At 43.3% G+C, this 24,551-nt stretch overlaps 1 protein-coding gene across 2 annotated transcripts in view; it reads left to right on the top strand.

Moving 5' to 3' along the window:
- Positions 1 to 965: 965 nt before the first annotated feature.
- ACOT11 (acyl-CoA thioesterase 11) overlaps positions 966 to 24,551 on the top strand; it is a 61,624-nt gene continuing 38,038 nt past the window's right edge. The window contains exon 1 of one of the 2 annotated variants that reach the window (XM_081195396.1): positions 966 to 1,198. The gene's annotated coding sequence lies outside the window, so the exon portion shown is untranslated. The remainder of the gene's footprint in view (positions 1,199 to 24,551) is intronic. The other variant, XM_081195397.1, reaches the window with a different exon arrangement.

Genomic DNA, 24,551 nt, shown 5'->3' on the forward strand with positions numbered 1-24,551 from the left:
GTGCAACAGCTGCAGCCTCCACTTACCTCTTCGTTTGCTCAGTTATTGGCGACACTTAGAACATGTCTCAGTTCTTTGGAGATTGGCTTTCATCCTTCACACTGTGGCTGTGGCAGGTTTTTACAGCTTTGGTCTCATAGGTGACGCTGGTGGGGGAGGAACAATATATCTTGGAATAACTATTCCTTACTGCCATGGTCAACAAATTCCTCTTCACATTTATATGGCTTATTGGCCATATTGTCCAACTACGTACCCCCCCTATATTTATGACTTAAGAAGATTTTGTAAGGCTGAAATACTGAGATTTGTAATAGAATATAAACTTTAAATTGACTTAAAATTTATCACAACGACAATTTGGCTTCCAGACAGTCACTGGCAAATTCAGGCTGTGTGTTAAAGCTCATTTGGAGCCGTTGCAAAACAAACGCCAAAGAAACGGACTTTCTGTGATAAGGAAAATGACAGGGACATGCACTGGAAAGTATTGATGCAATCTTAAGATCCACACCGTGCATTTAAGGCACATCCAACTCACCTTTAAAGCCCGTGAGTTGCCCCAATGGATTGTGGGAACTGTAGTTTGTTCTGGGTACTGGGAATTGTAGGTCTGCGAGGGGGACGTCACAGATCCCAGGATTATTTGGGGGAAAGTCATGTGCTTTAAATGTGTGGTGAATGCACTTTGAATATGATGGATGTTTGTTAAAGGGGCCTTCTGGAAGCAATCTCAGAATCAAGGCTCTTCTGCTTCTTTGTTTATTGCCTACAGATTGGTAAGGAGTAGTATGTAGCCAATGTTCGAGGTTCTTGAAAATTATGGAGAAATTTCTATTACTTTAAAAGGAATGGGAGAGGGGATTGATGAAAGAGTTAGGAAAGTTGGCTAACGATGAACAGTTCTACAAAGTTCCACCTTAAGAAAACTTCAAAAGACTTTTTTTTTTTTACGGAAGTTGAGGGTTTACCACTCCCCAGTGATCCGAAGGAAAGCCCTGCCAGTGGCTCTGCCTGGAAAGCCCTAAGGACTCACACAGAGAGAATAAAAAGCATGGGGCAGAAAAGTCCTGCGTGCAGGTGGCCTGGGGTTCCTCCTTCACTTCGAGTCGCAGCCTGAACTGAGATCGCTCAGTGCAAGCAGCCTGTCGGTTTCACAGGAACAATCTTTGGCAGTTTTCAGCTTCCTCTGGCGAAGGTGAGAGGGGCAGAGGAGATTGGGAGAGACCTAGCCACGGCTAAGAGTTTTCCTGGGGTGTGAGAAACGTTATTCTTTTTGGGTAAAAATAATAATAAAGGGTGGAGGAAATGACCAGTGAACTCCTGATCTTGGGGAAGGCTGCTAAAGCAGTGTGTGTTTAGTGCTAAATACCTCTGCACTGATGAAGCTGCCTTATGCAGAACTTGAAGCAGAACTTTATTGGTGCGCAGTTGTGATAAAAACAGCAACACTTCTGTGGTTAAGAGGGAAATGCACACTTTATTTTTGAAGGTTCCTGGTGGAGCAGTGGACCATCTTATTTCTCTTCCATGACATGGCATTTATCAAATAAAGGAAGAGGACATCTACAGACTTAGCTTTTTCAGCAGTAGTTTCCAAACTCCCTGACAGTCCCACAACTGGCCTTTTTCAGGATTCCTACCTCCACTTTGCATGTTACCCTCTCACGCTAAATTTTCTCATATGGATGACAGGATGGTTCTTCAGGTACCTGGGGTTAGATTTCAGAATCTCTGTTAAATATATAATCTCCAGGGTGAATGAGGCTTGCAATTTTTACCAGCTTGTTTGTTTGGTGTAGAGCATTACTGCTAAGTTGGTTCTGGAGCCAAAAAAAGAGTCTAAACTGTGCCTTTCGCTTTCCCCACCAAAAGCTGGTCCAAAGTTTCCGCGCTCCACACTTTCTAAACATGGCTGAGTCACAATGGAAACTGCTGATAGATCTGATGTTTCTGTAGAAGACTGTGTTTTTCATGCAATGAGTTGCTACTCATTGAGCAGAAATAGAGCTAAGCTGGGAACAGAAGAGCAATATTTGAACACTAGTTGCTTGCGGTTTCCATCTGTGGAAGATGCAAGAATATCATGGAATTCTGTCCCAGAAAAATGCATGGCTTCCCTGCAGTAAATGTGCTCTAAACTGTCCATTTGGAAAGGTCCTTGTGGGTCAGGAATGGCATGACCAAATGCTCTCCATAGATTATTCCCCATGACTAGGTGGAGATTTATTTGGCGCTTGGGATGCACTAACTCAGTGCCAATAATTTCTGGGAGTGACACTCAGTTATTTTCCCTTTTGCCTTGTCTGGTGCATTGGCAGACATGAATGGAAGACTGTGTGTCCAGTGTGGACATACGTAAAGCAACACAATCATACACTGACCCTTATCCAGAAGGAAGTGTCTTATATGTACCTAGTTAGGTGTTAGTGCCCTTGCCTTTGTAGATGTGTGGTTACTCTCTGGCTGGCATAGCTCTTGGGACCTGGCTGCCACCGCTGCCTCCTCTTCCCTGCTGCTGCTCCTTCTTGCAGCTCTTGTCCCTCTAGTGATGAATAAGGAGATGGAGCAGCATCTAGCACAGAGGGCAACTTAAGGGACAGCTGGGAGGAAGAGGAAGATTTGCTGAGAACAAAATCTGAACCTGGCACTGTCCTATCTCACCAACATTATTATTTGATATTTAATCTTCACAGGCTTTTCTATGCTGCAGGCTTACAGAGATTCATTTTAAACTGTTGACTGGTGATTTGTGATTCTGGTTTATTTTGTCTGTTATTTTATTGTATAGATTTTTTTGTACACAGTTTTGATATTTTAATGAAATTGTGTTATTTAAGTATTTTATAAATAAATAAATGATTAGGCAAGCCGCAGTTTGACTTAGCATGTTGTCTGAACACAGGTTCATAGTTTAGCTCCCTCTACACTAACCACAAGCTGTAGCCAAGGTATGTCCTGTGGTTTATGGTTCCTTTATGCAAGTACTCTCCTGTCCCTGAGCCACACATCCATATACACTCCTCCTGTTTCACTAGTTATTTATAAAGTGCATGACAGGGACTTTGAACCTCCTTGAATGACTTTTGAATGACTTTTCTGTTTACTTTCTCAAGCATGTTATTGCTGTTGTAGTGAGATGGGAAACTGGCCCGAATGATCTCCCAACGTCTTCCTCATCCCAACCCTGTGACTCTGGTTGTTAAAAAAGAGATTGCCACAGAGGGCAAACCAATTAGGCAAGTTTGGTTGGCCAGTTTCTGTCTACTGGGAGGATGGACCTTGAGGGATCTGAATAGCTGACCTTTGCCAAGTATTCTTTCTTGAAGAAGGCAGCTGGAGGCGGTGTAGGACAGGTTCTTGTGTGTGCATGCAGATGAGAACAGTAGACCAGTCATCTTTAGAAATAAATGGGCTGGAAAAAGTGTGTCTGTTTTAGAGTCTGTAAGTCAACAGCATTATCGTGGAGACTGGCTGTTCTCCACACTGAAAATCTGAGGGAGAGAAGTAAATTTACAATACAGTGGTACCCCGCAAGACGAACGCCTCGCAAGACGGAAAACCCGCTAGACGAAAGGGTTTTCCGTTTTGGAGGCGCTTCGCAAAACGAATTTCCCTATGGGCTTGCCTCGCAAGACGACAGCCCATAGGGAAATCTCCGGGACAGCGGGGAAGCGCAGCGCGTCTTCCCCACTGTCCTCGGACCTCCTCCCGCCGCGCGGCATCGGAACGAAGCTAATTTCGTCTTGCAAGGCACCACTGTATCTTTAGGAGTTATGCTGTATCTTTCCCAATGCTCAGTCTCTCTCTCTCTCTCTCTCTCTCTCTCTCTCTCTCTCTCTCTCTCTCTCTGTGTGTGTGTGTGTGAGAGAGAGAGAGAGAGAGAGAGAGAGAATAAATAAAAATAATACAGAATGGTATAAGCTTTTGGTGACCTCATTTCACCCCTGGAATGTAATACTCTCTGTGTACACACAGTAACCTCCCCCACAAAATAACCAGAATCCTGCAATTGTCGTTTACTCCTCATTGAGCTACAGTTCAAAGCATGCTTCACAAACTACAGTTTCCAGATTTCTTTTTTGGAGCGGCTGCTTTAAGTGTATATTGTGCATAAAGTAGTTACACGTTTTCTGAGTCACCGAGGGGCATCCTTTGGGGAAATGGAAGAAAAAAAGTAGAGTGGAGTAAGAATATGTATGTAGCTGGTGGGTTTTGGAGGAATTTAGCAGGAAAGGTGAATTGTGGTGGCTGCAATTTTCGGCTAGGCCCAAAGAATATTTGCATAATCTTGCACAGGCCATTCATATGTGAATGTTTATGCAGAGAAGTATCATCTCTGTAGGATTTTGTAATATGTATTTTATTTCACAAATTTATTCCACACCTTTCCAAACTGTTCAAGGTGGCATAATGATGTGTTCATCTGTGAAGCAAACACAAGTTTGGGATTTCCATTCACCTTAATAACTTATACAGACATTTTTTGAAATTATGTGAACAGAAAATTACATAAACTCACTCTGTGCCATGGAGTTCCTTGTTCCTTGTCTCTGGCTGCCTCATTGTTGGAAAAGTCCTGCCTTTGTTGTGCTTTCAAAGTTGGGGGTACTTTGGGAGATAATATGTCATTGTCCCTCAACAAGCTGATGGAATTTTTCAAACTAGGTCAGGCTAATGCAGATTTGCTTGTTACTATGGATATTGCTTAATTATACACCAATAATCCCCCATGAGAATCTCACGATTGCTGCTCATCTTTCTGTTTTTAAATATTCCCAGAATGTGTAAAAGAAGCTCTGATGGTTGAAAACTGGGAATATATGAGCTGAAGCAACTGAGAATCTAGGTTAAGATAAAAGGTGGGGAAGCAGCTGTCTCCGAAGTGGAGAGGAATGGTTTTGCTTGTGCTATTTTAAACCTCCCCCAGGTCCCCATCCAGGCCACAGGTGGAGAACTGGTGGGACTGCAGATGTTGTCGGCCTACAACTCCCATCATTCCTGATCATGGAAGCTGGAGCCCAACAATATATGGAGGACCACAGGTTCCTGTCCCTGGTCCTGGTCTGGGCCAGTCTTCCCCAGCCTGGTGTCCTCAAGATGTTTTGGGCTACTAATCCAAAGGGCTGGTTATAGTCCAACAACATATGAAGGCTTGGAGAAGGCTGATCCTAGGGCAATACCCTACTGCAGTGAAGGGCCATCCACCCAGAAACCCCCTAAGCAATTCAGAAATGTGTGGCTCCACATATGTACTTACAAAGCAAGTAAGGTTTGCACAAAGAAGGCAAGTTACATGCTGCCTGGTGAGGTAGGAAAAAATGGCAAGTACAATTTAGGGTTAGGATACCTAAGGAACTACTGGCTCCCAAATGAATCTGCAGGTGGAGATCTATCTTAGAGGCCCTTTCTTGGATCCCCTTGCCTTTTGTGATGGTGAGGGGACCTGCTCTTTCCAGGAGTGTGTGTTTGCCTGGACCTTTTAGATTCTATTTTAGTGAGTGTCTTACCTTGCTTTCTAAATATTGCAGCTCTGTCTTATTGTTTTGAGTGTTTGTTGTTGTTTGTTAATTTGTGAGATGCTGCAAGAACTCTTCAGGGTTTATGAACAGTGTGGAAATATATAACAGTGATCATCCTGGACTCTTTTCTGACCCAAACAATGTTAGTTAGATGCTGAGTAGAACTCCTTCCATTGACTGGGTGAACTTTGTCCCATCTCTATGCTGTCCAATATATTGTACCTGCCTGTGGCAATTAATTGCCTCTAGAGAAAGTGGGGTATCTGTTGCATACAAGACCCACCCCATCTCACTGTCAGGTATAAAAATTTCCCATTCTGCATAAGGGTTCCCTCCACATGTAATTTCTAACTGGCATAAGTGCAATAATTTCATTTGGACTTGGCTCTTTGATTCTGTGTTAGCTGACATTCTCTATCACTTCACCTTAGCTGACATCTTCTATCATTGTGAAAAGGTATGAATTGCTATATCAGTGGAAAATTTAATTGCCTTGCCGGATGCCACAGTGGAAGTGTGGTGGAGTAGACTGGTTGAATGTTTTTTTCATCTCCTTATGTTTCATATGTCTTGAGACCTGGAGATTCAGTTGCTGCAAAGGAGAAGTTGGGAGCTGGTGAAGCTGAAAGTTGATCATTCACTCTGCGTTCTGCTTCTCCTGTTTGCTGGTAATTCTTTGCAGATGCATACCTAGGAATTGGTGTCACCCCCCCCCCCCCGTCAACTATCAGACTATCTATGGAGCATATAACATAAAAGGGCAAAAGCTAAGTGTGTCTCAAAACCAGGCCTGAAAACAACTTGAATTGAATATAGTCAGTTTCATCCAAGGGTAAAAAGAGTTGTCCAGCCACCATTCCTCTGCAATTGACATTCAACATTTCATGGCTGCTGAGCATACTCAGTCTCCATTGGATGGGGTGTTTTTCTTCCCATGGCCTCTGGCTTAGGTTGTATGTTGTTTGTATTTCTGTAAACATCAAGGTTTCCTTGAGATGCAAATACACTCCCCTTTACTCGTGTCTGTAATCCCATTTTGACCTTATTTCTGTCTGCAGCCAGCACTTGATGTTGTTAGGGGGAGCTTTAATGTTATTTAAAAAGTCTCTTCCAGCCATGTAACTTCTTTTTTTAAAAAGAGCTCCTTGCTACATGCATTCAGAGATGGTACAGTCTTATAAAGGATGGCACTCTGCGGCTTGCGTGAATATCTCTGTGACCTCGTTGCCAGTCAATATGACTGCTTGCTTCGTGTAGCATTGCTTGTCATACTGATTTGGCATGAATCTGGAAAATGACAGATAATTTCCTGAGAAATTTGGACCACTTAAATCGTAACTTCCCAGTAGTGTGTCCTTCAAATAACTTAAAACTACTCATTGTTGTCGCGGGTGGCGCTGTGGGTAAAACCCTCAGCGCCTAGGGCTTGCCGATCGAAAGGTCGGCGGTTCGAATCCCCGCGGCGGGGTGCGCTCCCGTCTTTCGGTCCCAGCGCCTGCCAACCTAGCAGTTCGAAAGCACCCCCAGGTGCAAGTAGATAAATAGGGACCGCTTACCAGCGGGAAGGTAAACAGCGTTCCGTGTGCTGCGCTGGCTCGCCAGATGCAGCTTTGTCACGCTGGCCACGTGACCCGGAAGTGTCTCCGGACAGCGCTGGCCCCCGGCCAATAGAGTGAGATGGGCGCACAAACCCCAGAGTCTGTCAAGACTGGCCCGTTCGGGCAGGGGTACCTTTACCTTTTACTCATTGTTGATTGGATACTTGTAAACAAAGAGAATGCATACTGTTTACAAGTGAAATGAACTTCATGCTTGACTTGTGACACTGACCTGAATGATCAGGCCAACTTTTCTTCTTTTATTATATAAAAAAATCCTGCCCCCACAATACATATATCCTGCTCTTCTTAATTACCTCCATGACTGGTGCAATATTCAGCTTGAAGGCTTATATCCAAAATATAATGCAAACAGTTCTTCTTCTTTTTTGCAAGAACTAGGTCACCCAAGGGGTGACAATGTAAGAGCGCCATCACCTAGGTAATGTATCTTGTTGCCATGGTGACCCTAAAGGCTGCATCAGTCAACAGCTTTCAAAATTTTGACAGCTGACTGAGACTGAAGGTTTTAATGAGGACAGACACTTGGTTAGTTTCAATAGCCAAGTACTCTAAAAATATTCTTCCACCTTGTTAATGTTTCTAGAATGTAAATTAATAATTTAGGTCTCCCTCTGTGCAGTTCCTGACACTCCAAAGCAAGATGTTGAAGGATAATAATGTTAGGCTGGTTCTCCCATTTGATATGGATTCCGCTGGTCATGAAACCCCTGAGGTCATAATGTGGTATTTGCTGGTCCTTTTGTCATATTCCTAGGATAACTATTGTGCTGGTACAGAAAGACCTCTGTATCTTCGTTGCTTTCTCAGATGGATAACGCAGATGTGAATATCTTGTAATACTTGCGGAGGGTAGTTAACACCATAATTTTCATAATGGTGGTCTTAATTGCAAATTATTTGTCTTTGTTTGCTATTGTGTCTTTATATTAATTGTTAGTACACTGTAGCATCTCTCAAGCAGTGTGTTTTCCTATTGTTGCTTTTAAATGTTTGGACCACATCTGTAAATCTGAGTGGCCTGCTGTCCTCTCCTAAGAACAAGTATATCCATTAAAAAGGGTTATTGACCAATTTACATTTTTCTACTGTCTAACTTTTAATTGAGTTTCATCGGTTAAAGCAATGTTATATTCCAATATTAGTAATTCTGAGCCCATCCACAATTCTGTTTGTCTCATGATTTCAAGTGATTTCAAGTCAGGGTTCCAATAGGGGGCATTTTGTCCCTCCACTTTCCACAGGAAAACTACTGTTTACTGCTGAATTGGAACAAACATCAATTGGGTTTTCTGTGGCTTGACATTTGTTCCGACTCAGCTGTAAAGAACGTGCATTCCCAGAGAAGGCGGCAGGACAACAACAACAACAAAATCAACCCTCTCGTAGCCGTGACTTGGAATCAAGGGACAAACAGGACTGTGGGATGGACCCACAATTGAGGCGATTTAAGCCAGCATTAGTTCTGTTTGCTAATTAATGCATGAAAAACACACATTGTTTAAACCCATGGTCTAAATCCATCAAAGGGAGATGTACAGAAATCTGTTAACAATGAAAATTGGCACTGAGTACTTACAATGAACAGATACTGCTGATTTAACACATGTCATGAACATTGATTTTCTAAATGATTTTTTTCAGCCCTAATTTTCCTATCTCAAGGAACTTTTTGTTGTTGCAGATAGTTCCCAGTCAATATCAATAACCACCTATACTCCTACTTGATCGTGTGAAAAGCCCTTCATGTGAGTTAACATGTGAATGTGGCACACACCTATTATCCTCTTCTGCGCTTCTGAAAGTGGTGAATTCTCCACAACTCCTGCTTTTCAGAATATAAGTATAAGAGAGAAACCAGGCAAATGTTACACAGTTCTAATCATAATAGAATGACCTGTCTTGGATAATGTCTTAATAGGGAATTGTACATTGTGTAACTCCTAGCCATATAATGGTTTTCCTCCAGTTAGTGTGCTTGCTATGTCGGCAAGTGCTTTTTGGTAAAAATGCACAGCCAGGAAAGTTGCTTTCATCATGTCCCAGAACTAAAAACTGGGATGCAACAAGTCTTTGTGGAAAGCAAAGCTTGTGTGTGTGTGTGTGTGTGTGAGTGAGAGAGAGAGAGAGAGAGAGAGTGAGTGAGTGAGTGAGTGAGTAACTCAACAAGCAGCATGGAGAAGCAGCACACAGAGAAGATGGTTTAATGAGGCATGTTTAGTACGAAAGCTTTGGAAAGCACAGTGGTCAGGGTTTGAATTTGTGTGCGCGCGACATGCCCACAAATGCTGAGTGCTTGGATTACTCCGTCAGTAAGCTGTAAACACAAAAAGCAGCCTGTTCAACAAGTCACTGAAATAGAAATGCTGGCCTTTGTGGAATCACATATGTATGTTCCTTGAAGCACAACTGCTGTTTGCTTTGCAGCCAGTGCCAAAAGCTGCCAGCCTGCAGCCAGGAAAGCGGTGGTGGTGGTGGTGGGGTGGGGGGGGGAGTAAAAGCCTTCAACAGCTGTGTATGACTAGGGCTCCTGTTTCCCATTCTGTCTGCCATTTCTTAATGCTGTTTTTAAACCTTCTCTTTGAGCCCTCCTGAGGTTGACAGCCATGAGGCTGATCCTGTGATTAGATTAAAGTTAGCAGTAGTTCTTGGTACCTTTCTTGCACGATAGCGGTGTATTTAATTTACTGCATTTATGCACAGTCCATAGGTCCATATTCAAGACTACAGTTCTGTTGTGTTCATATTCAGTGCTTTTTAAGAGGAAAAAAAGGTGTCAGTACTCACCATGAAGTTGTTATAGTAAGTGCTACACTTTTAACATTTCGGGAGGAAATGGTGCCGGAACTCCGTACCCTTGAGTATCTCCAGAAAAAACACTGCCATATTGCATTTTTCCAGCTCTGGAAGTGCTATATTTTGCAGTGTGTGTGTGCAATTTTTCACACAAGTTGCACATTAATTGCCATTATGATCACCCTGTGCCAGGAGGACCACCAGCTGGTAAAGTAATTTTTGTAAAGCAGTCGGTGATGAGTGATCCAAATCAGTTAGCGGTTATGCCTGTTGTTGCAGCCACAATGTAGAATGAGCCTTCTGGCGAACACCAGCAACGCTGTCCCCATCTCCTACAACAGCAGGGCCTGCTATTTTGTCAAGCATTTCTAGTTTGATGTTCATTAGCTTTCTAGTCAATTGGTTCTAAAAATAGTTTAGAGCTTGTACCTGTCTTTCATAGAATCATAGAATCATAGAGTTGGAAGAGACCACAAGGGCCATCGAGTCCAACCCCCTGCCAAGCAGGAAACACCATCAGAGCACTCCTGACATATGGTTGTCAAGCCTCTGCTTAAAGACCTCCAAAGAAGGAGACTCCACCACACCCCTTGGCAGCAAATTCCACTGTCGAACAGCTCTTACTGTCAGGAAGTTCTTCCTAATGTTTAGGTGGAATCTTCTTTCTTGTAGTTTGGATCCATTGCTCCGTGTCCGCTTCTCTGGAGCAGCAGAAAACAACCTTTCTCCCTCCTCTATGTGACATCCTTTTATATATTTGAACATGGCTATCATATCACCCCTTAACCTCCTCTTCTCCAGGCTAAACATGCCCAGCTCCCTTAGCCATTCCTCATAAGGCATCGTTTCCAGGCCTTTGACCATTTTGGTTGCCCTCCTCTGGACACGTTCCAGTTTGTCAGTGTCCTTCTTGAATTGTGGTGCCCAGAACTGGACACAGTACTCCAGGTGTGGTCTGACCAGAGCAGAATACAGTGGCACTATTCTTTGCATGAGGAGGCTTAATCTTGCGCCAGCCTGGTCTTCTCTATCGAGAAGAGTGAGGAGGTCAGACTTGTAGGGACAAGTAAAAATGCCCTTGGCTCTCCTGAGAACCACTGGGATTACAAGCTTGAATTCTTGCCTTGCCTGTTGTACAGGCATTGCCTCGGTGCGCTGAATAGCAGGCAAAAGATGCTCAATTTTGGCCAGTTGCTACAATAACTGTTGAGGAGCTTAGATCCGTTTGCTAAAAACCCCAGTTCAAAAAGCCCCAGTAACTTGAACTTGAAAAGGGACTTGTAGAAGTATGGTGCAAAAGCTAAAGCACAAGTGGTGCGTGCATCGTGTAAGCTGAAGCCACCCTCCATCTCTGACCTCCTTGTGCTCAGAGCGATGCCAGCTGCTTCCACAGCCTGGTTGCTGTGGCTAGTATGCTAGTGACTGCTTTGGTAAATGGCTTTCACGGCCTCTCCCCCCGCCACCCCCAGTTTAATATGTGAGAGGTGTTGTGTATTAATACAGATGTTTTCTGTGGGCCAACAACTGTTTGCCCCTCTGCTCTCCAGATTGGTAATTTGCACATGCCATTTTAATTTTAATGCACGAAGGGTTAAAATTTCCTGTAGCACAGCTCTGAGATTGAATTTACAAATTATTGAGTGGCAAAAAGGCACCCGTAAGAAACGCTCTTCAGGTGGCAATTTTCTGTGCCCACCAGATTTCTGAGCATAGGCTGTTGTTATGTAATGTATATATTGCTGAATGCCAAAATAGGCTTCTAAGCGGATGGAGAAATAGAGAGAACATTTTTACCTTAAGGAAAAGTTGCAGTTCTATCAAGATACAGTGGAACCTTGAGTTAAGAACTTAATTCGTTCCGGAGGTCCGTACTTAACCTGAAACTGTTCTTAACCTGAAGCACCACTTTAGCTAATGGGGCCTCCTGCTGCCGCCGCTCCGCTGGAGCACGATTTCTGTTCTCATCCTGAAGCAAAGTTCTTAACCTGAAGCACTATTTCTGGGTTAGTGGAATCTGTAACCTGAAGCATATGTAACCTGAAGCGTATGTAACCTGAAGCGTATGTAACCTGAGGTACCACTGTACTATTACATACTGCCCGCTATTGCTCTCTCTTAACGAACAGTAATTGAAAACAATCTCTCATGCTAGCTACCATACCCTTCACTTTCTTAGTTCAAGGAATGCTCTGAGGCATGACTTTCAAGGAAACAGAGCATGCTTGAACTACCCTTCAAGGCTACCCTAGTAGACCAATACAGTGAATGCTGGTGAGCCGTCATAATAACAGATGGAGTAGGAGTCTTCCGCACTGGGCTGACTTTCCAGCAGCTTGATCAGTCACGTGGTTTTTCTGTTTAGATGCACATAGGAGGGACCTCTTTGCCATAACTATACTTTTGAAGTCAAATTGGCTGAACGCTGCAGAGACCTTATTGGCCAGATAACAGTAGGTGGAACAAGATGTTTGCAGAGCTTCTCCAAATATACTTAGAAGTGTAAGATGTGTATGGGACAGGAAGGAGCATGATGCTTTGAACCCTTAGGGGCACAGCAGCAGCAGCAGCAGCAACAGCAACAGCCTTTGCTTGACATTCTCCTTGGGCAGGCTGTGACCAAGCACCTCTTGTGGACTAGTATCCACGGCATGGGGCTACCTTTGAAGATGGGAAACTGCAGCTAGAGAGCCAGTGAGAGCCAGTGAGGTGTAGTGGTTAAGAGCGGTAGTCTCGTAATCTGGTGAACCGGGTTCGCTTCCCTGCTCCTCCACATGCAGCTGCTGGGTGACCTTGAGCTAGTCACACTTCTCTGAAGTCTCTCAGCCCCACTCACCTCACAGAGTGTTTGTTGTGGGGGAGGAAGGGAAAGGAGAATGTTAGCTGCTTTGAGACTCCTTCGGGTAGTGATAAAACAAGATATCAAATCCAAACTCCTCTTCTTCTTCAGCTAGTGCAGAATTTAGGGGCTGGAAGGTTGTTGGCTGGAAGTAGGTTTGATTGTATCCATCTCTTCCATGCTGCCCACTGTTGCTGTATAATTTCTGGCCTACAAATCAGCTGATGTGTGATGGCCCCATTAAAAACAACTGGGGTGGGGGATGGTCATGCATAAAATAATGTCCATATACAGTATGACCCATTTGACATGCAAATATGCCCGTTTTTGACACATGCCTATTATGACCCTCCCCTTTCCACAAGCTTGTTTACATGAATTGGGCCTCTGGAGTTTTACATCTTGGCTACCATGACTTCATGTATGAGAATCCAGATAGGTCTGTTTTGCCAGCGTTGCTTTCCATATCCTTTTCTGTGCCTCCTTCCACTTTCCCTTCCCTCAGATGCAAACATCTGCATACTGCCTCTGCTAGGCCAGGGAAGAGTAAAAACTAGCCCTAAGCAAAGCAAGCCCACCCCCCTTCACAACAATACTTGGGGGGGGGGGAGCTGTGCATAAATATCCAATCTCTGCAGTGGCACAGACGTGCTGTGACTTCTTATGAATGTTGCACCGTGAATATTAAGTTGCATTCCTGCACATTCAGAGGCTGTTGCCCTGATCCTGCACACTCTGAAGGGAAGGGGAAAGGCCCGTTAGGATGCCTATTTCCTGTTAGGAATACAAAGTTTTCTATTGCGGTGTGTTCTCTAGGATTTTGTCCACTGGCTTTTAATGTCTTCTCTGCAGAGACATGCTGTGACTTAAAAAAGGAAAGAATCGGACTTACTGACTGACTCCTGCTTGGCTAGGCCAGATTTCAATGCCTTGGCTTTCAAAGGCTTCTGTCCTTTCTAATCACACCCCATGTTAACACCAGAACCCATTCTTTAAGCAGGATTTGTTAACTTCAGGGGAAGGCACCTGATTAATGGCAGAGATCCTGTCGAACACAACCTCTCTTAAAAAGAAAAAGGGAAAAGAAATTTCTTGCAGGAGACTGGAGCAATTAGAACCTGTCCTTAATTCCTTTTTATGTAGCTAAATACATTCAAGAGAGGGCAATTTAATATGACAACAAAGGTGATGTCAAGTTTCTGTCTTCATTACATTAAATGTTCTTCATTTTAAAGCCTAATTTCCAGAACTGAGACATTTTGCTGTAGCTCCAGAGTCCTTGTTCTCTGAAGGGGGGGGGGGGGAATCAACCTCCACCACCAGCTTGGCCTTAATTATACAGCTTGTCTAGTTAACAGCTTGTCACTTTTTCTTTCTCTTATTGTTCATATTGAATAGTCATTTATTAGTGTCATTAGCTTTCCTTTCCTGAAGGGCAAGTAAACAAAAGCCTATCTTCTGAGAACTGATCAAAACCTCTGTTAGAATTAATTCTCAGGCAGGGAAAATTAGCATTTTGCACCTCTTCCATTTTTATTCCTAGGTGTGCATTTCTTTTTACATTTTTGAGCTGGCATCGTAGAGCTGTCTAAAACCTATCAAATGGCCTAGCTTGCTTGTCGACTCCCACCCAGGTCTACATTTTTAGAACTGATTGGTGACAGGGCTTCCAAGCACATTATTGAATGGGAATTTCACATGCTGCTGCTTGCTATACTATTACTACCACTGCCTCAGTGTTTTGGCCCTAAAACAGGACCACGAGAGGCTCTGAAAAAGCACAAAGATCTGGAAGATCTTTGTTGAATGATGGCTCAAGTAAAAGCACTTAGCCAGTATAAAATTCCTGCAAATATAATAATAATATTCCACTGTGATGTAGGAGAAGAACCAGCAGGAAACTGACAAAAGATTTACCAAAAGTGTTGGTGTTGACCTTTAAAGCCCTAAACGGCCTCGGCCCAGTATGCCTGAAGGAGCATCTCCACCCCCATCGTTCTGCCCGGACACTGAGATCCAGCGCCGAGGGCCTTCTGGCGGTTCCCTCACTGCGAGAAGCTAAGCTACAGGGAACCAGGCAGAGGGCCTTCTTGGTAGTGGTGCCCACCCTGTGGAACGCCCTCCCATCAGATGTGAAGGATATAAGCAGCTATCTTATCTTTAAAAGACATCTGAAGGCAGCCCTGTTTAGGGAAGTTTTTAATGTGTGACTTTTTAATGTATTTTTAATCTTTGTTGGAAGCCGCCCAGAGTGGCTTGGGAAACCCAGCCATATGGGTGGGGTACAAATAATAAATTTCTATTACTATTTACAGGGGGGGGGGAGGAGACAAGAGGACTGTGGCTGTTGGAAGATGAATTCTCAAACGCACAACAGTCAGGTGGTTTGGGAAGTCATGGAGGTAGTGACACTGAAGAGGGTTCAGAAACACAAGATCTAGTGCCCTGTGGTCTTTGGAAGGGTCACTGTTGTCTGTTTGGGCGGAGCCCAAAATCTAACAGCATTTAGGACTAACAGCATTGATGGTGTAACTGAGCCCTGACATGAAGCAACAACAGCCAGTGCTGTTGCTAAAGGTGCTTTTATTTGCCTCCCTTGTTCAAGGGTGCTTCCAGAAGCTGGCTTAATATTGTAAATGGACCACTGAGGTATCACAAACAGGTCCATAGGCTTCATAATAACAGCAATGTCAAAACAGCAACATACGGTAAATGTTACAGTACTTCATTAAAAAGCACTTCAGTACATAAAATGTAGCAACATTACTCTTCCTGGCAATAGCAAAAATAGCAAAGGAGTTTGAACAGTTCTGCCTTGGTCCTAGATGTTCCAGCCACTGCTGTTGTGTCTGCTGCACATTAGCCAAGGATCAAGTCAGTGTGATCAAATATATTGATCTTCCCCCACAAACCACCGCCCTTTTGACGTTACCAGTCAGGCAGCAATTCCTCCTGTGGTATTACTCAGCTTCCCCTCCTGCTGCAGTTTCTTACAAGGCAAGGGCATGGGAGCTGGAAACACTCCTCCCATGATGTTACGACATATAGGTCATCATGACCAATATCAGGTCATTGAGAAGAGCCTTAACTGTGTTTTGCAACATATCGTTGATTAAGAATCTCATTTAGTGTAGGCTTCCTTCAGAAAGAAATATGGCAGCTGCCTCAAGACCTGTGCACATGTTATGGCTGCCATGTGGGAGCTGCTTTAAATACCTAAAAAGGTGGGTCTCTCCATATATCAAGCTGAAGGCATATAAAGCTCTCTTCACTGCACTGCAATGGAGGCCTTGCTGACAGTGCCACCACTCTTTGTTGTTTGAGGAGCAGTGTTGTTGGGAGATGGCCTTATTGGTAGTGGCCCCCACATTGCAGTATGGCCTCCCTTCTGAGGAGCCTCTTGTCAACTGTATGATGATTGGTCAAAACACAGCTCTTTACCCAGGTCTTTGGTTGAATAGGTGTCTTCCCTCTGACTATATTGCTGTTCCCTGCTGCTGTTTCATTAATTTTGCTATTGGTTAGTTTTGTAGTTTTGCTGCTATGATTTTAGTTTGAATTGTGCTTGCTTCAATTGTGACAGTTTTGGTGGGCTTTAAATACAAAACAAACAAATAATGAGTATTTAAAGTTGTGAAAACATGGGCTTTTATGCTTATTGTGAAGTCATCATGTGACAACTTATTTGTTTATTGACAGCTTTTATATGCTACCCAAACAATGGGTAGCTTACAAGCAATGAAAGCATTAAAATCCATGAACTGCGGAACTATAGAAACATTAAATAAATTCCAGCGTAAAAAACATTCAGCAGCAGAACAATGTCACTAAAACTCATCTAAATTTCAGTGGATTTAGAAACTTACAAAGCCTGGAAATATAAGGCTTTGTAAGTTTCTTGGTGCTGTGTAAAGTCCATAGCGAAGACACCTAATTCCAAAATTAGGCTGCCACCACTGAGAAGGCCCTTTCCACATGTTGTGCCTCACCTGGTGTGGGCACCAGGAGAAGTGCCTCCTTTTCTGCAGGCATGACTCCCAGTCCAATCCAATCGCTCTAAAATTAGCAAAGGCAGGCAGCGCTGAGGCAAAGGAACTACCCAACTATTTCACATTGATCAGAACTCAAGTATGCCTTTGCTTGGCACCTGCAGTCCTTCTTAGAATGGTTGTTTGAATGGTCCTGAAAAAAGTCATTATTCGAGGGTCAAATCACATCGGCAGTTGCCAGGGATGTGAGTTTCACATGCAATTGGAAAATCTAGACTCTATTGCTTGCACGCTATGTACTTGCAATGTATAGAATTCTTTATGACAGTCCACTGAGCCCCTCCCTGTACTTAGTTCAGTTCCAGGGAGCTTCCTACTTGGGGTTTAGCTGCTGGAAGATCAGGAATAGCAGGTACCAGGCATGCAGCTATGCATGTTTGCTCTGAAGCAGCTTCCACGATATCCAATGTACATGTGATTTCATTATTCTTTTTTAGATACGACTGGGACAAACCTTGTTATGTTGAGTTTGTATTTTGCACAATTTGTATATGGTGTCTGTTTGATAATGTGTGGTTTGCTATGCCTAATAAAGGATCTTGATTGATTATTCTTTTTTTCAAACATGGCGCTTCTCAAATTTTTGTTTTGCAGCCTTTCTGTTATGTACTTCAAAGGTATGCTCAACACGTGCCATGTGTTCTTTGTGGTTTGCTGCTTCCAGGACCCTGTAGTTTGGCAGAACCACCACTGAAATCCGTGGCTGGGAAGGTTTGCGTTGGTTGTTTCTCTGAGCCAGATGAAGGAGCTCAGCAGGGCTGGGGGGGGGGGTAGCAGTTTCACACACGCATGCAAACATGCACATTGCCCCTCTCACTCCACTTAGCATTTTGTTGTGTTAGCAGAGGGGGCACTGGCAGTCTCACCACCTCGCTCTGAAGAAGGGCCAAGCGTGATGAGCCAAGACTAGTAGAAAACAAAGACGAAGAGTCGAAGGGGCTCACAGGACGTGCTAAGGTTCACAACGATGGAAAAGCACAATGCCCTTGAAATGCAATGATAGTTCCATTGGAACCCAGGATCTTTATCAGAACCTGGCACCAACATTTCACACTGATTCCACCTTGTGGCCCACTTGGCCCAGACGGTGGCATGCCTAAGGGGCAGGTGTTTCCACATGTCTCCAGACAACTCTTCACAGCCCCTTAGGGCTGCTTAGGGGAGGCATGCAAGAGTAGAGACTTCTTTTTAAAAAGATGCACTATGAAAATACCAAATGTTGGTATACTTGTGATGTGATATGCTTTAGCTGCACAATTGTCACATCTAGACTTCATAATGCAGACAAAGACCCTTTCTCTGGAAGCCCTTGGCATAGAAATGCGAGCTGTCCTGTGGTCAAATAATGACGTCGTCTTACTGTGTGCTCTTTGTATTCTGTGGTAAGCACTTCTCACTTATTTCGCAGTCCGCTGAGCAGTGGTGTCAAAGGGGCTGTTCTAGGAATTTGGTTCTACTGAAGCTGAGGGAAGCCTTTTCGTTCATATGCCGAAATAATTCAGTTGTCTTGAATCCTGCTGCCACAACAAAAAGTAGTCAGTTGACATTTCAGTTCTTAAGGAAAGCTCCTTCCTCGTGTTGCGTAGTTTCAGGATGTGATGACTCGCCTGGGAAAAGAGCTGTGTTTCCTATTGAAATTGTGAGTTGGGAAAGTCTACTCTGAATGACTATTCTTCTTGGGGTGGTCTTGGTCTGCACAACTGATCTCTTCTTCTTCTTCTTCTTCTTCTTCTTCTTCTTCTTCTTCTTCTTCTTCTTCTTCTTCCCAGGTGCTAATGAAAGTGCAAAGGTTGGTGGTGGGCATTCAGATTTTTAATTTTATTTCCTCCTGCTTTTCCTCAGCCCACATGACGACCAAAGGATTAATAGACAGGGTATTAGAACAGTGAGCATTTAAGCTGGAGGATCCATGTTGCAAGCCAAATGCAACTGCTGTGGCAGCCTGTGCATGCAACTGAAAGCAGGAATGCTGCAGAGGCAAAATGCAAAGTAGAAGCAATGGCAATATCTGCTGGAGCAGTACCTGCTGCCCTGAGCTCGTTTAGGAGGAAGGGCAATATATTAATTTATTAAGTAAATAAAGTTTGCCAGTGGGTCTCACTTTGGGGGTTCGAGGACAATTCAGGCCTTACCTGTGATGCATTTTGTTAGACAGACTAGGCTCAGACCACTAACTGGGCCAAAGTCGCACTGCCAACTCCATGGTTCATCAAGAATGTGGACTCAGTTCTCCGCAGCCCAAGTACATCATGCTAACCACTACACTGCTCTTTGCCAGCTTACCATTCTATGGCCCCATCTGCACTATACATCTAAATCAGTATCATACCACTTGAAACAGTTATGGCTTCCCTTCAAGAATCCCGGGAATTGTAGTTTGTTAAGAGTGGTGAGAGTTGTTAGGAGAGCCCTCTTCTCACAGAACTACAGTTTCCAGAGTGGTTTAACAATCCCTCTTCCCAAGGAATTCTGGAAACTAGCTCTATGAGGGGAATAGGGGTCTCCTAACAGCTTTCAGCACCCTTAACAGACTACAGCTCCCAGGAATCTTGGGGGTGGGTGGGTATGGACACTATTTGAGGGTGTGGTTATAGGGGTTGTCACCACTGGTTTAGAAAATTGGACTGCCCCATACCATCCTTGATTTTCTGAGCCATTCCCTGTTGTGCTGGAGCCGTAGCAGTTGAAGACAGACATCTTGCTATACAGGACTTGGATTTGCACTAAACTAGACCTTTTGACTCAATATTGTTGATGGCTGCTTCAAGTTACGTCTATAAGGGGAAGCACAAGTTGGTGCAATCATCTTTTCTGTTCCCTCTTGCTCCTTCTGAAGCTTTCTTTCCTGATTTGTGCCAAGACTGCCAGCTTCTAGGGATGCAAACAGCTCTACTTCTACTGCTAGACTCAACAAGAATCCAGGTTACAAAGATCAGAAATAAACCTGAATTTTTCTCTTTCCCTCTCATACTGCTGCATATGTGTCTCTGGCACTGGCCGGCCTGTTTCCAAAACAGCAGCCTGAGGAAGGAAGGTTGGTGGAATGTCAGATGGTGAACAATTTGGGCTAAAGTATGGGCTTGAGGTTTCTGTTTTTGTCCAAATCTTCTCTTCTATTTTTAAACGCTTCCCATGCTGTATTTCAGAAAAACAATGCCCTTGATTATCTCCATTTGCTGTCGCAATGACACCCAGCAATCCTTTTTCAATTGGAGTACCACCCTAGAGGCTCGCTCTGATTCACTCTCATGTGGGCGCCTGGGCTGTCACTAAATTGCTCTCCTTCAGCAGCTCCTGGACGTTTCACTCCTGGCATTGCAGCTGAAGTCACGTGAGGCATGTGGAGATTTTTAGGCAGAGCACAAGACAAACTTGTTTGTCAAAGAAAGCAGGCGGCCACTGACCTGCTCTCCAAAACACACCCAGAAAGCTTGATCCATGTGTCACTGCTCAAATCTTTTATTTCTGTTAGGCTGGAGTAGGTTGATTAATAAGTCTAAATTATTGTTGCCATATTGGAGAATGCAGTATGGGAAAGGAAAAATAGGTAAGGTAGGATTGTGCTTTATTCCTTTTTTGGGAACTTAACAAACTGGTATAGGAGAATGTGTAAGTTTTTGTGTTGCACATTACTCTTCACTAGACTTGGCTGGCGGATAAAGGAACCACCATTACTCCTAATCAAATCAAACATGCACTGTACAGCATGTTTAATGCCATATCAAACGTTCTTTTGTTTCACCCACATAAATGCTATTAGATCATTATGACTGCAAATACTCTTGCACAGAAAAGTGGTTATGGACCTAAATTGCTTATTACTTGTAGGTGAGCACTAGACCACTTTAATCTCTGTCATAGTAATGTGTATTCAGACAACCGGAACTGGTAACTGCTTCAAAGTAGGGGTGGCCTGTATGATTTTAGTTTTTGTTTTGAAGCTGGTGCTTTTGCAGAGAGCAGAACTATTTCTCCCTAAAATCCATGACTGAGCATTGATCATTTTCTCAGTCCTGTTCACTGCCAACGTTCCCTTATGTGTGGCCACTTCTGTGCTGCTTATATTTTTTATTGCTGTATTGTTATGAGTTTGGGTGCCAGAGTTTGTGGGCGCAAAGCACCCACAATTCCTGGATTTAGTAAATGTTAGAATTTAATCAAGGCTTGGAGAACACAAACCCTGGGCAAGCAGCTGGACTCCTGGAATTTTGCACCACACAGAGGTTGGGGTGGCGTGTAACGCTCATGTCAGGAGTTGGGTTTCGTGCTTCCAGGAGAAAAGACCTGTGAGCAAGGTGTGCCTTTAGCCGAGATGGAGGGAGGAGCAGCAGCATTCCTGGAGCAGTTCAGGTTGTTGCTCCTAAGAGCAAAGCCAGCAGCAGACAGAGCAGCAGTGGAATGAAGCAGCTTGACTTCTTGCTTTGGAAAGGAAGTTGTATGAAAACATTGTTGTTGAATGTGTACTTCAAAGGTTTGCTTGCATTTTGTTTTTCCAGTAGAATTTTGTTCTCATAACAACTTGCAACCTGCCTATTACAGTGGTACCTTGGGTTACATATGCTTCAGGTTACATACGCTTCAGGTTACAGACGCTTCAGGTTACAGACTCCGCTAGCCCAGAAATAGTATCTCGGGTTAAGAACTTTACTTCAGGACAAGAACAGAAATCATGCAGTGGCGCCGCAGCGGCAACAGGAGGCCCCATTAGCTAAAGTGGTGCTTCAGGTTAAGAACAGTTTCTGGTTAAGAACAGACCTCCAGAACGAATTAAGGTCTTAACCTGAGGTACCACTGTACATCTATGCACTTGAATGTAGCAAAATTCTTAAGAACCATGTTGCCAAGTCGACAGTTTACATGACATCAAAAGTGTGTGTGTGTGTCTGTGTGTGTGTGTGTGTGTGTGTGTGTGTGTGTGTGTGTGAGAGAGAGAGAGAGAGAGAGAGAGAGAGAGAGAGAGAGAGAGAGAGAGAGAGATTTGGTTGGCTGATGTCTCTGTAAGTGGCCCCAAAGCTGCTAAATATAGGTATCCTGGCTTATCACTTGTGTGTAGGCATGGAATTGACTTGAAATTGGATAGTAGGTTTGACTTAAGTGGCTGCCAGTTACATACAGTTGTAACAGACATTTGTTCAGCCCGGTAGAATTCTTGTGGCATGTCTGTATTGTTAATTATCAGCGAAAGGGTCTTGGCTTCCCTGAGTTAATCAGTGGCTGGAAGAGAAACTGGAAGTGATTTTTGCTGCAGGATGGTGAGATCTACCTGCCTTTGGAAACACCAGTCCTTCTAGAACCTTAGGTTGTATCAGCAGTTATCTAACTGGAACACTCCTAGAAGTACTGAGAACAGTAGGATCTGTCTAAGAGGAGGGGATGCGTTCTGTTGTTGTTGACTCAGAGAAACTGTTTTAATGGGAAGATTGCTCCCACTGCAGTCTGTATTTGCTTCCTTTTATTTCCCTGTTGCGTCAATTCCAAGCTGTTACGACAAAGAACTCCTGATGATACAAGTGAGTGGGGGACATCTAGGCCTATATAAGGGAAGTTCAGGCCAGAATTCTAGGCTAGTGTCTGATGTCTAGTGAATTACTCATCTTCAGATTAGTTTGCTGCAATATTGGTATAAAAAGGGAACTGTCGGGTCAAAATCTAAAAATTAAAAGACAATCAAGAGATCGAGGTCTACAAGCACTTCTCCCCATTTTTCCTGCAAGGTGTTTTCTGTAGAAAACAATCTGAAGAACAGACAATGTTTCTTTTGTTTATATTGGACTTTAGAATTTTAGAATTTGTGAAATTGCACTGTGTGTGTTTGATTATATTTCCATAGCTACTGACATTCCAACAAGACAACTGATAATCTTTATAAGTATTTAAATTCTACGTAATGTGTGTGTGTCTATATGTGTGTGTAACATATATGAGAGTGGGGAGGGGAAGGGAGAGAGAGAGACAGAAATCTAAATGCAGAAGCCAAAGCCGGTATCCTTTGCACCTTCAACCTGGCTGTAGTCAGTTGGATAAGAGCAATTTAACTGTGCAGGACAGTAGCCAAAGAAACTATCTGGGCAATTGAAAAAAACACCAAAAACATTTGTTAATGTATAGATGGTTTGTTAGAAACAAACATGTATACAATTTTCATTTGGCTCCAACTCTTCAACTTGCATGCCATACAGAAAGGAGAAAGGATTTCAGGCTAGTAACTTGATCTACCCTAAATAGTAGATAAGTCATTCGGAATGATCATGTGCTGATGTATCTGTTAAGGATGCTCTACGTGTACAGTTCCAATACATATCACAAAACACACTCCAAGCTTACAGTTTCTTAAAAACTCTAAAATTCGCAATTGGGCAGTACCTTTATTGGGACCAATCAAAATGCAACAAAGTGTGTTATTTTAACATTTTTTTAATGAAAAAAATCTAATCTTTTGACCAAATGGGGCCCTTCAGGGAGCATATATGCTTTTTGTTTCTTTTTTCTTTTTACTGTAATACTAGTATGTGGGCACCCTCACATCTGCTATTTGGATTCCCTGTTATTTTTTCCAATTTAAACATTATGACTATTCTTTTCAAAAGATTCTGGTTTTACACCTCCCCACACCGCACCCCCATACATTCAAAAACTCAAGCCCTTTTTAAAAACCGACTTTTTCCACTGTCTTCCAAAACCCTAGCAAAAATAATGAGAAAAGGTCTGTGTGGAAAAGTCTTTTCTGCTTATGCCCCCCAAATGCATATTTGCTCCAGGGTCAATTTTGGATAGCCCATGTTGCATTACTCCAGCACCTTTCTCAATCAGGAAAGGTCCTTCTGTAAAGTGATGCGGTGATGGTAGACCCCTCTACAGTGGTAGCTTGGGTTAAGAACTTAGTTCATTCTGGAGGTCCGTTCTTAACCTGAAACTGTTTTTAACCTGAGATACCACTTTAACTAATGGGGCCTCCCGCTGCCACCACGCCATCATCGTGCGATTTTTGTTCTCATCCTGAAGCAAAGTTCTTAACCTGAGGTACTATTTCAGGGTTAGCAGAGTCTGTAACCTGAAGCGTCTGTAACCCAAGGTACCACGGTATATAAAAAAGAGCACTTCCGAGAGTTCAGGTGCTTATATGAATTAATTTTCAGGTAGACCACAGTGGGGGGTTAACCCCTAAGCCAGGGCAACTCCCGCTTTGTGTGTATGTGGCTTACAAGAATCACTGAACTTCAGTGGCTGTTGAGCGCCTAACCCTCTCAGCAAATCCCAGCTTTTGTGTTTCAGCAAAGCAAATAATTGCCAGCTTCTCGTGTCCAAGCTTATGTGAAAGGGGAGTCTGTTATAACAGCAGTGAAGTGGAATAGCTTATGTTTAGGAAGGGTGTAGTAGGTTTGCCAGAGAGAAGTTTCGTTTCAATGCAAACCCCTGATGGCCTTCCTTTTACCTTTTCTTATTCCCTGCTCCGCCTCAGGGCTGTTTTGGTGCCTAAAATAATACTGTATTGTGTTTTTTTCTAATATACAAAACAAATGTATCCTAGACAAAATGTAAAATAGAATAGGGTAATGATGTCACAAATACCTTCTAATTCTGAAACACTGATCAGGAAGTCACTATATATACCGGTAGTTGCCTCCCAGCACATATATCAGAAACAAAATGGATGTTTGTACCGTCAAATATATTATTTTCCAAAGACCAGTATTAATATCCATATTGGGTGAAAGTAATGTTGAGTAAT

The sequence above is a fragment of the Podarcis bocagei genome, assembly GCF_964188305.1.
Source record: "Podarcis bocagei genome assembly, chromosome: 5".
NCBI classification, from domain to species: domain Eukaryota; kingdom Metazoa; phylum Chordata; class Lepidosauria; order Squamata; family Lacertidae; genus Podarcis; species Podarcis bocagei.